The sequence below is a fragment of the Haliotis cracherodii genome, unplaced genomic scaffold, assembly GCF_022045235.1.
Source record: "Haliotis cracherodii isolate W230 unplaced genomic scaffold, xgHalCrac1.p SCAF_6, whole genome shotgun sequence".
NCBI lineage: Eukaryota > Metazoa > Mollusca > Gastropoda > Lepetellida > Haliotidae > Haliotis > Haliotis cracherodii.
This window is the reverse complement of record NW_027266319.1, coordinates 15,801,895-15,808,291: the sequence shown is the minus strand read 5'-3', so window position 1 is coordinate 15,808,291 and position 6,397 is coordinate 15,801,895.

Genomic DNA, 6,397 nt, shown 5'->3' with positions numbered 1-6,397 from the left:
TTATACCTTCTATCAAGGTAAACATTGATTATTGATGAAATATTACATCATGATTTTGGTTATAATTACAGGAAACAATTAAGTTTAGTCTCTCCAAATGAGACTGGAATCTACCCGATACAGATACACCGAACAGCAATGGACTACGCGCGTTATTACGAGAAAGCAGTTTATTAATTAAACAAATTATTTTCTACAGAAATTTGATAGTTTTCATGATCCCGATGTGAAAAAGGAATTTCTAGACAACAAATTTTAGAATTAAAGATCAAGCAATTGCCACATCAAAGTAAAAAATAAACATGTATAAAAAATAACACAAAGGCAGCCGTCTAAAGAGTTGTTTTTATGTGTTTTGATTGGACATTTCTATTTCAAAATCATCAGTGTGTTTTAAAATCTTTGATGGGCATCTAACCGTTGGAAAAACATGAAGACGTGAAACTGGTATGGATTAAATCCTTGTCCGCATCATTGCATTTTGTACCGAATATCATATATTTCCAAAGGACCCAAAGCAAGTCATCCTATTTATTATGTCCCACCCGAGCGCCTGGAGACATCACTGGTTTTCAGTGAAACATTCATATAATTTTCACCGCTATTCTGCTTTTCATGACCAGTGGAATCTGTTTCGGCAGATAATCTAGACTGGTTATTCTCTGGCGTTGTTTTATGTTTCTGTGTACACCGCCAAAGTATGTACCCTTTGCTTTTGGTAAACTTAAAGAACAAACAAGCAATTAATAGAAGCAACTCAAATAGAAACAGTGTGTACATACAAGTCCCTTATATAACGACGATACGAACATCAGGTATTTTTCAATAATGTTTTGCAATGTTTAGCATATTCAGCCCTAATGAGGAACGCGTAACGCTCACTGTATGTACAGCGTAAACACGGTGAGTTCAAACAGTCCGGAAGTTGTATTTACATAACGTTATTCGGGCGAGGCGTTCTTATGAAAAAGTGTATGTTGTAACGCAAGACACGATAGATAACGATTTCCCCTAAGGGTTCATGGGGTGTACTACTGTAGATCTCTGTATACGCATGGGTGAAGGTTTCTAGATATGGCTTCATGTTATGTTACATGAATGGTGAAATTATCTGGAACTCCCACAATGAATATATTGTACGCGGGGTATATAAAAGACCTTACTCTCTTTTTGCGCTTGATTTACGGATCCAACGACCTAAAATAAATCCGAAAATTCAGAAAAACAGAACAACCGAATGATTAATGTTTTTTATACCGCTCACGTCAAAGATCGCTTTGACCCAAAATAATCCAAGAATTTCTTTATGACGAAAATTGAAAATGTTCCAACGATGTAACGTCATTATTATCATTATTACCTTACTGGTCCAAATCAAAGTTGAAGATGATTAAAAAAATATATGTTACAATGCATTTTTTTCAAATTAATTGTTTTCGAACTATCAACCAAATTTGTCACTACAAAAATATGTAAACCAAAAATCGATCTTCACTGATCGATACAGACAGGATTACCCTTTTGGATCCTTGGACCTCTCAGTACACGTGTATCGAACTGGATCCGTAAAGACTTGTGCACGTTTTAAAAAAAAAAAGAACAACATTATTTTTGTCAGCCCGGTGTTATGTAGCGAACATACGGCCGGTTTGTGTAAAAAGTACCATGACACCTCGAGATGACACAGGAAATCACGTGACTCTTCTAAGCCGGGTCAATCCTGAAATACATCACCAAACAACGTACGTAGCTTGACAGGGCCGTCACATGTGCACCGTCCACGTGGACACGCTGCAGCCCCGCTCAGGTTGTGACGCTCTGGTCATGTGGGTGAAGCGTGTGTTAGAACGTTTCATGTATGTACATTATAACACATGCAACCCAAGACAATTTCTTACATAAGGCTTGTATGAGACACTGTTAAAACACTAGAACAGGAGGTGTTGAAGGGGTTAGGCCAAAGGCGAATACAGAGTGTGGGGGGTGGGGGTTTGGGGTAGGGGTTTGGCCAGGAGGTCCAGACACTCCCACTCCCATTTGTTCTAGGCAGTAAAATTATCTGAGACGGGATTTTGATATTTTGGACCCCTCTCTTTTAAAAATCCTGGAGCCGGTTAGTAAGGCCATGTATGTATACTTGCGTAAAACTGGCAGACATACACAAAAAGATATACGCATGCATGCATACGCCGACGCACGGACGGACGCACGCATGAATGCACGCACACACAAGTATGGTGGTGCATAGTCATTCTACATAAGTACACACATGCAGACACACTAATATGGTGGCATTAAATATAATAAATACAAAGATTTAATATACAGAACGCAACACACATACTAATGTATTGTATGTCTTCCTACACAAATGTATTAGAACATATCACATGTAGAGATGAATAGCGTAAACGTATCATATGAGGAAAACTACACGTTGGCTGCGAGTACATTTATGTCAACAGTACCCCTGTCCTATTATTTTAAGGTCAATGATTTTCCGCAAATTATCTAATAACAGGCCTTGATTTCTTTGTGCCAGGTTAATATTTTCATCTCACACTTCGATATATAATCACGTGAATAATATTGTTTGCACACACATCAAAAGGACATTTACATGGATACCTGCGGTATTACATTACATTCTGTTCACAGAAGGTTATAATAGCAAGGTTCTTAAGTGTATTTTTCTGGCTCAAGTCTAGGTGAACAATTGACTTGCCGATGCATGTGTTTATGACGGGTGCCACCGGAGTTGCAGGATACGCTCACCTTTTCGCGAACACCTGGTATCATCACTATTTGATACCGATTCATAAGCACATGGTAGTGATATAGTCGAAATCGTACAATCGACTGTGCTTTTGGCAGAGATTTCTTGTGAACATGGAAAGGGTTTTGTCTTTTACTAGAACACAAAGCACAACAATATATATATGTATCCTTGGGCATATGTAAACCCTATGTGATGTCTTTCCCATCTTCCTCAGGTAGATTCTGTATCATCAATATGTGTCCTCCGGATGCCTTTTAAAATGCAAGCTCTGAAAAATGAAAGTTAACGCCACGTTGTCTTCTGATCATGTGGGTTGTCAATATGCAAAATACTTTTGGGAAGCAAAATTAGAAATAAATATGTTGTCGGTTTTTTAGTGAAAGTAATTTTTCTTTTTTCTTTTTAAAATTGTAAACAAAAATACTTACGAAAGAAGCACGAAAATATATGGCGTAAGTCAAAATAGAGAATTGCATCGGACATAATGTTAGTCAAATTTTGACCACATGTGTGCCATGAAACATTTTGAAAGCTACATTGAGGGCTTGAATGTTGTAACCTTGATCAAACAACTTTTGATCAAGAGTCGTATGACGCTCTTTGAAATCTTGTAGAAAGAGCATGTCGATACTAATGCATTGTCACAGCAAACAGATAAAGTGATCCTGGAGTTTTGAAATAATCAGCATGCTGATAATGTCGATGACACATTCTCGGAACACATTCTGGGTTGCATCCCATGGTCCCACGGGGCAGCTCCGGACATAAGAGGCTACCCTTATAGCATTGGTAAACATTTCTGTACGCTGAACCTTGTGCACGCTGTAGATGTTTAAGCTGGCGTGAATTTGGATCGGTGACTGCATTGCGTGTCATTTTATCCCGATTATCCCGTTACTTTCTTTTAGTTGCCGTTTGCCTGGTCGAAATTCGATCTTTGGCGGTCCGCCTCAGTATGGGGGGATTGTTATGAAAAATAAACTTTCTATTTTATAAGCATTCAAATAACTACAACAGAGTCTGAGACATAGATGGAATATTTTACAAAAAAATGTAGGTCCAGAATTTTAGACGTAATTTGAAGTTTCCGTTACGCTATGTTGTTTTTGAGTATATCAACTACACAATTACAGTATATGGATGATAATGATTTTCAATGAAAGTTTGACGGACATATATCATGGTGTTTTTAAGGTTAGCCTACCCCAATCTGAAGAAAATTTTGGAAGAAACGCACAACGATATCCGACCGCCTCCGTGGTCTAGTGGTAGAGCGTCCGCCCGGAGAAGGTACGGGGTTCGACCCACGGCTGCGTCATACCAAAGACGTTAAAAGATGGTACTTGTTGTTACCCTGTCTGGTGCTCGGCATTTAGGGGTTAAAACAAGGACTGGTCGGCTCGGAGTCAGTATACTGTGTCTGAGTGGGGTATTCATGTTAAGCTGCGGCATGGTATCTCAGTGGGCTAGCACTATAAATCGGCATCAGTCCGGACTAGCACAAGCACACACACACACACACACACACACACACACACACACACACACACACACACACACACACACACACACACACACACACACACACACACACACACACACACACACACACACACACACACACACACACGTCGCTATATAAGTGCAATAATCTTGGACGCGACGTTAAACCCAAGTTCACCTCACACCTCACCTCACCTCACAACGACATCCATGTGAAAGTTATAGATATTAGTTATATTTATATTTCACTTGGAGACACAACCGAGCAGGTACGCCGCCTCTGCCAATTGTGGTAGTCAAGCAATGTAGCGCCACAACACACACAAGCACACAAGAAGAAGGACGGACCCTCGGACCCTCGTGTGTTGATACCTCTCCTTGTCTGTTTAATCTTGAACAATATACACATTCTTTCTTATCTTCATTAGTTGAGACAAATATCAACATAGTAAATATACGATTCTCACCTGCATCACTTATAAGACATTACGTTTTCCTCTGCACCGTTTATGTCCCCTGAAACACATATTTATCCTTGAAAATAATCGCTCGGCATCTTGATCAATAATAATAAAGCGTTCTTTTGCTTTTAAATACGGAAGCCTTTTAGGGCTTCTTATTTTTTTCCGATACTACTAATTTCAAGATACTAACTTAATATCTTGAAATTTCAAGATAGTATCTTGAAATTTCAACTTAATATCTTGAAATTTCAAGATACTAAGTTGAAATTTCAAGATATTAAGTTGAAATTTCAAGATCCTTGTACACATGTCGAGGAGAAGGGCATGCATGTACACATTAATTAACTAAACTCAGGTTTTATATATAGAAAGTTTACATATGACATGATATGAATAAATGAATACTGAACAAAGGCTTAACGAACTGTTATAACATGTGGCAGGGAGTATAATTTACGTTCTAACATTTTAAAAAGATTGGCGGCTAGAATATTACATAAGACATTACATGGGCTCCGAAACATATATAAAACACATTCCTAACATTGCCATTTCAATAAATAGTTCATAAATACGACCAAAGCCACAGTGTCACGATGTTACGGTGCAATGCATTTCAGTGTTCATACTATTGGCGATAGTAAAACGTTTAGTAATCTACACAGTTTCGTACCACCGGCTTCACACAGTAAACTGTTTGACGTGTTTGTCATATCAATATTAGCCATGCAAATTAAGCCTCCACACTGTGGCAAATTAGGACAACAGATATATGTTGCATATATATGTTGCATATTAGTTGGAGATTTGCTGGTGTTTTTAATATCAGCCAGATTTCGATCAATTTTCAGGAGGCGGACGTAGTGTATACCAGCCCATGATGTATAGACGATGAGCTTCGAATTGATGTCAACTATAATAAAGCATCGGTGCCAGGTCACGTTGGCTCTGATGCCCATATTTGGCAACGCCTTAAAAAACATCACCAACACTTCAACCACAAAGGACGCTTTGTCATTATGTGATGGGGGCGGTCGGGTAGCCTAGTGGTTAAAGCGTTCGCTCGTCACGCCGAAGACACGGGTTTGAATCCCGACATGGGTACAATGTGTGAAGCCCATTTCTGGTGTCCCCCGCCATGATATTGCTGGAATATTGCTAAAAGCGGCGTAAAACCATACTCACTCACTCACTCACTCATTATGTGATGGTAATGCGAATACAGGATAGTGAAGCCTACAGTGTCTTTCAACCCACATTCACAGAGACTACTATGTAATAAGTTACTATGTGATACAGTCTACTATGTGATACAGTCTACTATGTGATACAGTCTACTATGTGATACAGTCTACTAGGTGATACAGTCTACTATGTGATACAATCTACTAGGTGATACAGTCTACTATGTGATACAATCTACTAGGTGATACAGTCTACTATGTGATACATTCTACTAGGTGATACAGTCTACTATGTGATACAGTCTACTATGTGATACAGTCTACTAGGTGATACAGTCTACTTTGTGATACAGTCCACTAGGTGATACAGTCTACTATGTGATACAATCTACTATGTGATGCAGTCTACTATGTGATACAGTCTACTTTGTAAAACAGTCTACTATGTAATACAGTCTACTATGCGA